At 43.7% G+C, this 12,455-nt stretch overlaps 1 protein-coding gene across 1 annotated transcript in view; it reads left to right on the top strand.

Annotated features, from left to right (window-relative positions):
- Positions 1-515: 515 nt before the first annotated feature.
- LOC124789943 (homeodomain-only protein-like) overlaps positions 516-12,455 on the top strand; it is a 355,379-nt gene continuing 343,439 nt past the window's right edge. The window contains exon 1 of the mRNA XM_047257473.1: positions 516-613. The gene's annotated coding sequence lies outside the window, so the exon portion shown is untranslated. The remainder of the gene's footprint in view (positions 614-12,455) is intronic.

Raw genomic sequence — 12,455 nt, 5'->3', positions numbered from 1 at the left:
TCATGTTCGTCGCATCAATGCACAGCCATTTGAATCCAGTGTTGCCAGATAGAGTCATGGCATCGAATACATTTTCATTTTTAAGACCGATGGTAATTTTAAATCAAACACTGGAGATTTTCGTATTAATTTTTAGTATAAGACGCACCTGAATTTTGGAGGCAATTTTTCGTAGAAAAAAGTGCGTCTGGTAGTCTGTAAAATACAGTAGTACGTGGCCGGAATAAAGAAGGAATACACTCTGCCCGTGTTTTTAAACCCACCGCAGCTCATCCGTTTGAGCTTCCGTCAACTGCGCGTCTTCTGCAATGGAAACAGTAATTGGGTTAATCCCGACCTTGGCCTCCGCAATGTGGCCTGCGTTGAGGCCGCGTCGACACCAAATTTGGCGCTGCGCTTCATTGTTGCTCTTAACGAATCCGACGATCGCACGCCGTCGCCGAGCTCCGCTATTGGCTCACGAGGCGCATGCGCATTTCGCTCCGCTGGCTGCGGTGCTGCGCGTTTCACGGCGTATCACAACACCGCCAGCCTTCAGGCGCACAAGACGAACACGATAGCGTACCGCAGCTCCGGGCGTTTGACGTTTATCTCCCGACGGCTGTAAAGCGAAGTGAGTACCATGTTTCTTCTCGTCATATGGTGGTGGAGAAAATGATATTCTTCTGTGATGTCTATACTGCCTTGACACGCGTGTCGACAGTTTTAAAAACTATTGCTCTTATGAACATTCAGCTACGAAGAAATTTTGGGTAATAAATTTTCTGGTAGCATAGCAGTGACATTTTTTTGCGCTTTACTTCATGGTATAGATTCCCTAACCTTCACATAATAATTCTGATATTCCAATTTAGGTCCAGTATCTATTTCATAAGAACATGTGTGATAGTAATTTTAAAAATTAGTTTCCATAAGTGTTCGCAACAAACGTGTAAACTGCCATATTGTCAATAAATTATGCTTATGTCCGGTTGCTAGGGTGCTGAAATGATCATGATTTTCTCATAAAATAAGGTAAAATTTCATATTTGTATCTATTCAGTAAGAAAATAATACAGTGCAGTATTTTGTAAACATGTAACTGTGAATTAATCGCAAACCATTTGGACGGAACTGCACCATGTCCTTATTTGCACCATATGCAGTAATGTGAGGAAAATCTCTTTACTCACATCTGTTCTGCTCTTATTACGTTGCTTTTCTTATAACGTGTGAGTCAGCGTTTCTTAGTTACATGTATTACGTCACACATCTTTTTGTACCTGTCACCCTACTGACAGGGACAGCTACTGTGTTCTATAACGTTGCAGAACATAATAAACAGGTTGTATTGAGCAACATATGGCGCGCACTAGCGATAGGAGCACTCATTGCATACTAACCGAAGTGTTTACATTGAAAGTGGTTAGTAATGGACATCGAAATAGTGACGTATATGTCGCTGTGCCGAGATATTAGTGCTGCTGAACGAGGCGTGATGTCATTTCTCTTGGTAGCTACGTTACAACAAAACAAATTTTACGGTGTAGGGAAATGAACCACGTCCTGTTTGTATCTGTAAGTACCTGATTTCATCTTTCGTCTTATTTAGAATTCCATGACGGTCATGATCGACGGAGAAAACCTCTTTTCCTTACGAAAGTATTTTATTCCTGTACTATTCCTTCCACTTTGGATTACAGAGAATCGCGGTATTTGTTTTTTTTTACGAAAAACTTGTTTTTCGATTAGAATTTTAATCCAATTATTACATAAAAACTTTTTTGCTGTCAGAAATTGATAAAGTCCTTTCTGTTTCAAGCTAGATTGTTTGACATTCATTTTTCAGGAAACGTTAAAATTTAGAGCACGTTAGTACTTAAGGCTTCAGTTACATACAACTTTGCTACTTGTCGAATAGTTTGATATGAAACGCAGCCTTATCGAATGGTACGCGACTTCTGCTTTTGTTTGAGCAGCATCAGGAAAAACAAAATCTGAATTCGGGTGAAAGCATGGCTTTTTCAACCACGTACGCCAGTTGTCATTGAGTTCTAATATCAGTAGACAAACACCAGCCTTTTAATTGCTATTATAGTTTTATTTTACTGGAGAAAAAACTGAGTTCTGTTATCTGCCTTAATTATTTTATCTTGCATCGTGATATGGCTAAATCTACTCTATTAACTATGGGAATTTGAAAAAATTGAAGATCTTTTCCCGGGAGACAGCATCTGCGGTTGAGATCGATATACAGAAGAAGCCATTGATACAAAAATAAAAACTGAAGCCATAGCTTGTTCTCGGTTTTCGAGTGAGAGTCATATGGACCTATGGGAACGCAGCAGACGACTTTGTTGTTCTCATGTACTACAATCTGATTTATTTCACTCTAGTTTTCTCACCGAGCGAGGCGACGCAGTGGTTAGCACACGGAACTGCCATTCGGGAAGACGACGGTTCAAATCCCCACCCGGCTACCCAGTTTTAAGTTTTCCGCGATTTCTCAAAATCGCCTCAGGCAAATGCCGGGATGGTTCCTTTGAAAGGGCACGACCTGTTTCCTTGCTCATCGTTCACTAACCTTAACTTGTGCTGCGTCTCTAACGATCTAGTTGTCGACGAGACGTTAAACACTGATTTTTCGTTTCTTAGTTCGAGTTTTCTCTGTTATGTCAGAGGATTAGCAAACTTCTCCCAGCAACTTCTGCGTCTCCATTCACCTTTCTGTTGACATTAATGTAGGGTGATTCATTTAAATATTACGAAGGTAACTGTGGTCACTCGCTTTTCTTCAGTTACACTTAACGTGCTCTGCATTGATCTTTCCTGGCATACTGGCCGCCTGCGCCGCGAGATGGCCTTCGTTAGCCAACACTACGATCGCTTGTGCGGACTGATTTACGGGTAACACTGGATGCCGTCCAAGAAGTTAGGTACGTTATTAGGCCTTCGTTGAGTGCTGTACTTCCTGCCCCACAATGTGTATACTGTGCTCCGTCGACCTCCACAACCGTGATCTGCACAGACTTTTGTGGAGAGGAGATACTGTTTCGTACGATTGACGTCATTTATAGTTTCGTCAAGTCAGTTCCTTGTTTTGGCCTTAGAGGTTTCGGTCTCTTGCACAACTGCAGATAGCTGGCTGGAAAGTTGCACACACTCCTTACGTAATTTACGTAATATTTCTCACGCAGAGAAAATTGCCTTCGCAGACTGTTCCACGGACTAACTAAAATGGCTCGATGATTACGTTACGTGTTTCCTGTTGTGTTAGGGATAGTTATCTTTCGGTGAATCAGCAATATTATGCAGTAACTAACACTGTGCCTTCGACTAAAGGCGCTCACAGAACATGTTCTGTGTTTTCTGTTCCCATGAAAATAGTACCCTTCCTCCGAATGAAGAGTGCGACAAGTACTGTTAAACATTTCTCAATCCGTAAGTGAAGCTTCAAATATTAATTCTAAGTGAGACAGAGAAAAATGTCTTGGAGATCATGAAAGGGCGGTGGTATCGACCTCAATGATCTAATCAAAAAACTTCAGAAGAGGGTCTACTGCAACTCATGTGTATACCCGGGAATGAACTGGCTGACCTTTTGGCTAGGAAGGTAAATACTTGCCCTCCACTCCCTTTCATGATTCCAGGTGCAGATATGCGGATACACATCAAATCTCTCTTTGCCCAAAAGTGGCATGACATCTGGTGCGCTACTGCTCTCAGTAATAAACTCCTCACACTCAAGGAGATACTGCAATTTGGCGCTCTTCTTTCCGCTCATCTCGGAAGGAGCCCGCTGTCTTATGCCATCTACGCATCAGTCATACTAGGCTCACCCATTGTTTTTCCTTGTGTAACGAGTCCCTCCCCCACAATGTAGCTGTGGAGTCAGACGGATGATATCCCATATATTGGTGGAATGTCCCCTTCTTTTCGCCCGTCATACTAAGTATAGCCTTCCAGATTCCTTGTCTTTAATATTAGCAGACGATTCACGGATGGTTGACTGGTATTCAGTTTCCTACGTGAAAGTTGTTTTTATTTTTAGTTATAAGGTTTTACTTTACTCCTGCAGCAGGGGCAGGGTGGTTGTGGTTGGAGCCCCTCTTCGTATTTTCTAGGCCTGGGGCCCATGACCACTCCCCCTTGCAGTGACCGCTGTTTTATCCCTCTGTTTTTCCAGGTTTTAGATTTGGCCTATCCTTTTATGCCTTCTACTGTGTGTGTTTTTAGCTTCCTCGCTTTATAGTTTGACCCCTCTTACAGGATCCGCCCATTTTTAGCTGACCCACTATCTTACCCAAGTAACTTTTGAATCGCGGGACTGATGACTTCACCGTTTAGTCCCATAACTTCCCCTCAGTCAATCAATCCATGTGTATCCATTAGTCAGCTAACTGATTGTTTCAATATAAACAGACCAGCAATTACAATAATCCTATAACTTCCCCAAATCGGTGGTCTATGATTACACTGAGATCCTGTGAAAAGCATTTTGGAAAGTCAACATGCCAAGTAGGCTTAGAAATCTAGTTCAACTACAGTGACTAAATATAGAACATTAAGATACTGACGCCGCGCGGAGTGGCCGCGCGGTTTGACGCGCCATGTCACCGGAGGTTCGAGTCCTCCCTCGGGCATGTGTGTGTGTGTGTGTGTGTTCTTAGCATAAGTTAGTTTAAGTAGTGTGTAAGTCTAGGGACCGATGACCTCAGCATTTTCGTCCCTCAGGGATTCACATACATTTGAACATTTTTTTTTAAAGATATTGACTAACAGTAAACTGCACTGAACCTTTCACAGAGGCCAACTCTTAAGCTGTCCTGAACGTGAGATAAACATTTACTCCAGTAATGAGAGTATCAACCGTATTGCTTCATTTCTGGAAATGCAAATGCCGGGATGGTTCCTTTGAATGGGCACAGCCGATTTCCTTCCCCATCCTTGACACCATCCGAGCTTGTGTTCCGTCTTTAATAACCTCGATATCGACGGTACGTTAAAGCCAATCTTCCTTCATTTTTGGTAATTGTAGACGGTTCTTCTTAAGTGTTTTTCAGTTCTGAAGTGCGATCAATACATAATCTAGCCAAACCAACTAGAATGGCCAGATTTAAGATTTCAGTCGCCAAAAAGGGAATGAAAAAGTAAGACTTTAGTAAGCGTACTCCCTCTCACAGACAACGTACTCTTTCTTCTAGCGGCCTCCAAACGGTCTTTTATTACGCTACCACAATCATCGTACTCCACGTCTTGATTAAGGGGTATAACTTAACAAAATACTCGGATATGGAGTTCTAATACACTTCTCTCCGCATTTAGTTTCTTGCTTTCTACACTCTGTCGTACAGACTTTAACCTTACAGCTGGATGTAAACAGTGATTCTATCCATCATTGTGACGTGTTAATTTTAGTCGAGAACGTAATAAACGTTTACAGTTGTATTAGATAGAGCAAAATCTGGGATAACCCTGCTCCTTCATAAGAAATAGCTTGTAAATCGTACCACTCATGTGAGGGACAATGATTCTTAATGGCCTAAAAGCTGCAGATACACGGCCCAGTCACATACAAGTGACCACGTGTCAGATGCCTGAATAACCACTTTTTGCAGCTCGGACCGCTGCCAGACGTGGAGGAAGAGGGTCAGTGAGATTATGGTTGAGGAGTCTCGTCGTCTCCAGCGCCTTTGCCACCTCCACTAGGTTTCTCGGTCGAGGATCCATGGCGCGAACTGCCCGATCGAGGTGGTCCCACAGATTCTCAATTGAGTTTTAATTGGGGGAATTTGATGGCCATAAGAGTACGGTAAACTGATGATGGTGCTCTTCGAACCACGTACGTGCATTGCCAGTTGTTTGACATGTTGCGTTGTCCTGCTGGTAGATGCCACAGTGCCGAGGAAAAACGAAGTGCGTGTAGCGGTGGACACGGTCCCTAAGGACAGAAGCATACTTGTGTTACTCCCTTGTTCCTTCCAGAATGTCGAGATCACCCAGAAAACCTTCTCCAGACCATAACACTCCCTCCTCTGGACTGGACCCTTCCGACGACTGTTGCACAGTGTTTGCTTTCACACGTTTCACGCCATACACGCCAACAGCCATCTGTCCGATGGAGTATAAAACGTGATTCACCTGAAAAGGCCACCTGTCGCAACTCAGTGGACGCCCAGTTGCGTTACTGGGGTACAAATTGCAGCCATGGTCGCCGGTGAACAGCAGTCAGCATAGGTGCATTAACAAGGCGCCTGCTGAGATGGTGCAAACGTAGCAACACTCGGTGAACGGTCGTTGAGGAGACAGCATTTGTAGCCCCTTGGTTTGTCTGGGCGGGCAGTTACTCATCAGTAGCACTTCTTATTCGTGCCGTACACATCTCCGCAGCCGGCGTTGATCCCTTTCATCTATGGTCCTCGGTGCACCATAGTTTCCGGTTTTGGGTAGCACCATTTTGCCATGCGCATTAGACTATAGCCACGTTGGCACGCGAACAGTTTACAAATTTAGCCATTTCGAAAATAATTCCACCCTTGGCTCGAAAGGCAATGATCACATCCTTTTGGACCTCAGATAAGTCAGTCCATTTTGCATTACGACAACGACTGCTCCGTCCCCCCCCCCCCCCTCCGCCCCCGTCACCCCCACCCCTGCCCCCACGCGACGCGCCTTATATGGCCTCCACTGCTAGTGCTGCCACCTGCAATGTGTTAGTGGTTATTGTACATTGACTTCTAACACAGACAGCGGTCACATTAATGTGAGTGGACCGTGTATTAACCGATACAACAACTTTCTCTTGTGTCCAGAAAAGGATTGAATTTTTCTCCCATATGCTTAAGTGCTACCAAAAGGCATATTAATGAAATAGTCTTACGACGTTAGAAATATTTCTCTAGTATCAGTATGAAAGACAAGCTATTGTGACATTTCATCACAATATCTAGTCGGAACTGGTTTACAATGCGCTCTTGAGAAATATAAGAAAGAAGCACCAAATAGGCAACGAAACCAAGTGTGAATCCACCTGCTGGCGTTAGTAAATATGAGCTGTAAATCAAAAGCTTCTCCTGATGTCTCGAATTTCATTGCAGCTGCTGTGGACTATGATATCAGAATATACATCTTTCGGTTGGTTGGTTTGGGGGAGGGGACCAAATATCAAGGTTATCGGTCCCATCGGATGTGGGGAAGGACGGGGAAGGAAGTCGGCCGTGTCTTTTCATAGGAACCATCCCGACATTTGCCTGAAGTGATTTAGGGAAATCACGCAAAACTTAAATCAGGATGGCTGGACGCGGGTTTGAACCATCGTCCTCCCGAATGCGAGTCCAGTGTGCCAACCACTGCGCTAGGTATATATCTTTTCTTACACTACGCCGAAGTTATTCCCAATTTTATATCAACAGAGTAACAAAGGTGCATTAATTTCTGGGACTGTGTCTCGGGTCTTGAGACGTTTGCAGATGTTAAGTTATCGTCCTCCCAAGAAAAAAAATACTGCAGTCAGCTTTTGAGGAAACTTTTCCTTTTAGAGGAGAAACGTTTTGCGGCTGCCCACCAATTCTGCTAGCACTGCGGACAACGACGGGCGTGGCTAAGAGAAATATCGCGTGACGAGTGGACTATGGTGGGAGGAAAGAGGATTGATTCCCGACGCCGCCGTCTCGATTTATGTCCAAGTAGTTACCTCAGATCACTCCATTTAGTGTCTTGATCGCCCCCTGAGGCACGACTCACCGGCGATTCTCTGGGAGCTATCGCGGCTCCCCCCCCCCCCCCCCCCCCGTCGGAGGTTCGAGTCCTCCCTCGGGCATGGGGCATGGGTGTGTGGGTGGGCGTGTGTTGTCCTTAGCGTAAGTTAGTTTAAGTTGTGCGTAAGCCTAGGGACCGATGACCTCAGCAGTTTGGTCCCATAGTCCTTACCACAAATTTCCAAATTTTTTGGGAGCTATCAAGAGTGAGGAACTGATTCCACCTCTCCGCGGGAAGTCGGACTCAAATGAGGGTGGTGTTGTGGACCACGACCAGTACAGACGTACGTAACAGGCAGTGCTGGTAACGCACAGACTGTTATCGTGTGGCCAGTTATTTTTCACTGCTGATTTAGAAATGAAGCCTGTTGATAATGCGGTCGTTAGGGTCGGCTCGGAAGCTCGGATTGGGCAATGATGGATCAGGGAAGAGGCCACGATCTTCTCAAAGGAAACAGGCCGGCACGCGACTGAAATGATTCAGCGAAATCACGCTAAACTTGGATGTCCGGGCGGGGATTTGAACCCCGCCCCCTCTCGAATGTGTGTCCTGTTCTTTAACCACTGCGTCGCCCCAATGAAAGGAAGAGAGACGGAGAACTCTGGTGCCGGCACGGCACTTGGTCCGTTCTTCCCGAATAGCGCCGAAAGAGGCCAGGCGAACTTCATGTCTCCATATAAGTGATGGATTTCCGCCAAGTGTCACATTCGTTCATTCCAGAGCATATGTGCCGGCAGAAATTTATCAAAGAGAGGGCAACATTGCAAAACTTTCATTTCTTTATACAACTAATTATGAGAGTTCACTGACGTATCGTGCCCTAAGAACTTAGTTTGACGTGTGGTACATGAAACATACTGTATTTCCAACCTTTGATCGTGATCCACTTAATAGATTTTTGAAGATATTATTTTGATGTGTAAAAAATTTACCCTATTTCATTAGAATATGTAAAGTACATTTCTGACATTTTTAATATCAATATTGATGGTACCATTTTAAATTAACAATCTGAAATTACATACTCATATGATCAAAGCTAGTGTTTTCAAAGACTTAAGAAATAAAGGTACTAAACATGTGGAAAATACTGGATGTAAAAATAACTTATCACGGACCTTACATTCCTCACACATAGAGGAATAAATGTCATATGGACACGGGTTCGGAAATGCTTCATTTCCATGTTAGAGCTCATTATCTGCTTTTTTTTCATAGTCACCTTAATCATCGAAACTAGAACTGGTTTGAATCATACTTAACAAACAGAATGAAAACGTTGTGCTGAATAATTCAAACAATGTTGAAAGAGAAAAACGTTAATGGAAAGGAGAAACAACGAAGGAAGCCCCACTAGGTTCAATTTTGGGTCCACTCTTATCCTTTATCACGAGCCACCGAGAATCTTCACGAAATTGTGTAAGCACGTCGTCAACGAAGAGTTTCTGTCAACGTTTAGGCCGGCATTGTTGGTGAATTTGTCAGGGATTCATGTTCATCCATTCATGCTTATGGGGACACGTACCTCGCTTACTCTACCTGTTCTGTTAGAAAATGTGTCTTTAGGATTATGACAAAACAAGTGCTTCATGCACTGTCGAGCTATTTCTCACTTCAGTGTTAATGTTCATAGGCGTTTAAGTAATATATTGCATGACGGATGGATAGGTAGAGGTGGTCCAGTTTCTTGGCCTCCACACTCTCCGGACCTAAGACCATCAGACTTTTATTTATGGTGGCATTTGAAAGCTTTTGTGCGGAATCCTGGTACAAGATGTACAGAGTCTTTGTGCCCATATTGTGGAAGGCTGCGAAACAGTACGCTGTTCGCCAGGGATTTATCAGCACAACAGGGAATCAACGCGACGACGAGTTGATAAATGTACCTTATTATGTAAACTGAAGGCTGAGAGAAGGGAAAGGAAAGGGAAGGGACTATTGATGTCAGCTGCCTGAAGACTTTGAGCGGAATCGGTGGCGACGAGTGTAAATGTGTGCCGGACAGGGATTCGAACCCGGGGTCTCCTGTTTACTAGGCAGTTGCGTCTAACCGCTGCGAGATACGAATACAGTGTTTATCTCAATGAACGTAATACATCGGCACGCCCCTCGGCCGACCAACATTGCCACCTAGCGCCACCTATCCACAGTCCCGTCCATATGCTCCATGCTCGCTACTTTGAGTCCCCCAAAGCAGTTCGAACGTAATTATGCATCCGCACTGAAGATGGTGGATTCATAGCTCATCGATATCAATTAATTATATGAATGCGTGATGTCTGTTCTTTCGGACGTATCCGAAAGAACAGACACCATGCGTTCATATAGCATGTATACGTGCTAACAGAGGGTATTTTGGCCATTTTATTTACAAAAGTGTTATCCTGCGATGCTACATTCTTTTCCTGTGTGTTTCTCATTATTTATGTGACGAAGAGTTGTAGAAAGTGAGCTCTAATATGGAAATCAAATGTTTTCGGACCCATGCCGATATAACATGTTTCCTTCCTCTACGTGTGGAGAATGTTTCCTGGAACTATGGCCATACCTCTTGTTACATCTTGTATATCTTCATTCGCCTACCAATAACGTTAGGTTTACAGTAAAAACTAAAAGTATGAAGTAAAAAGTATTAGATCAATTGAAGAAAATCTGTTGCACATAAGAAATAATAACAAGCAAAGAAAACGTCACTACTAACTCTCCATAACCGAGGAAAGAGTAAATAAATTTATAAAAAACGAGCATTCAACTTAAGATTGAAGTCGCTTATGACAACTTTTTTGCTTACAGAACGTAACATCTTATAATGTTAATGGATATATTGCATTTTTTCATGGTGACTGAAACCATAAAATTTGGACAATGTGTGTTCTGAAAGCTACAGTTTTTGGGTTGTTTGGGTAAAGCATAATACAGGACGAGCATTCGACAAAATGAATATGAGGAACTGCCAGAAATTACTAAACAGGCCAGTAGAACCGACACTTAACAGCCTTGGATTGAACTAAGACAGTCTTCATCTCCTCAGTTTAACACGTTTCTGTGCAGTCAAATAAACTGGACTGCACAAGTCTTATATTTATTACTGCATTATGGGCTATCTTTGAAAGATTGGAGATGCTATTTCGGTAATGTTAATTCACCATGACTTCAAAACAGCGCTGAAACTGTCGCCGCGCCAAGGAAACGCTATAATTTACCGTGAATAGCCTGGCAGCCAAACAAACCCAAGTTACGTAGTGCTTGCTAAAGCCATAGTGTTTCCCGTTGCACTTGGCAATGCTAAATCTGCGGATTGCTAGCCTCACTGAGAACCACATCTGGTAGTCGATGAGAATTCTTTAATGAATAAGAATATCATATTGGGCGACAATATGGAAAGCTTTATAGTTGGTACCAGTTTCGGTAATATATAAGCGCCATCAACCACCTGTATGAACAACCCTTTGTAACATTATGAGTGGAAAAAGTTGTAGAATCCTATAAAATCGAATTATGTACTATCATTAAGTTTTTACATTGCACTACCTGTGTGCATTCACACATGATATCCCATTCCAATCGAAAAAACATCAAAAAATCAAACTGCACAACTAAACTCTCTACGTAGAATTGAAACATTATTCAAAATACACTGAAGAGCCAAAGGAACTGTACACCTACCTCAGATCGTGTGGGGCCCCCGCGAGCACGCAGAAGTCCCGCAACATGACATGGCATGGACTCGACTAATGTCTGAAGTAGTGCTGTAGGAAACTAATACGATGAATCCTGCAGACTGTCCATAAATCCATAAGAGTACGAGGGGACAGAGATCTCTTCTGAACAGTATGTTGCAACGCATCCAAGATATACTCAGTAATGCCCATATCTGGGGAGTATGGTGGCCAGCGGAAGTGTTTAAACTCAGAAGAGTGTTCCTGGAGCCACTCTGTAGCAATTTTGGAGGCTTTGTGTGTCACACTGTCCTGCTGGAATTGCTCAAGTCTGTCGGAATACACAATTGACATGAATGGATGCAGGTGATCAGACAGGATGGTCACGTACGTGTCGCCTGTCAGAGTCGTATCTAGATGTATCAGGGGTCCCATATCACTACAATTGCACACTACCCACAGCATTATAGAGCCTCCACCAGCTTGAACAGTCCACTGCTGACATGCAGGGTCCATGGATTCATGGGGTTGTCTCCATACCCGTACACGTCCATCTTCTCGATACAATTTGAAACGAGAATCGTCCGACAGGCAACGCGTTTCCAGTCATCAACACTGCAATGTCAGTGTTGTCGGGCCCACGCGAGGCGTAAAGCTTTTTGCCGTGCAGTCATCAGAGGTACATGAGTGGGCCTTCGGCTCCGAAAGCCCATATTGAGGATGTTTCGTTGAATGGTTTGCACGCTGATGACGGCGCAGCACTGGAATCTGCAGTAATTTGAAGAAGGGTTGCGCTTCTGTCAACACGTTCAACGATTCTCTTCAGTCATCGTTGGTCTCGTTGTGGCAGGATCTTTTTCCGGCCTCAGCGATGTCCGAGATTTTATGTTTTATCGGATTCCTGGTATCCATGGTACACTAGTGAAATGGTCGTACTGGAAAGTCCTGACTTCGCTCGTGCGCCGACTATAACACCACGTTCATACACACTTAAATCTTGGTAACCTGCTATTGTGGCAGCAGTCACTGCGCCACACTTGTTGTCTTATATAGGCTTTG

Source organism: Schistocerca piceifrons, chromosome 3 (genome assembly GCF_021461385.2).
Source record: "Schistocerca piceifrons isolate TAMUIC-IGC-003096 chromosome 3, iqSchPice1.1, whole genome shotgun sequence".
NCBI lineage: Eukaryota > Metazoa > Arthropoda > Insecta > Orthoptera > Acrididae > Schistocerca > Schistocerca piceifrons.
Note: the sequence above shows the minus strand (reverse complement) of the source record. Positions and strands in the feature narration are given on the sequence as shown.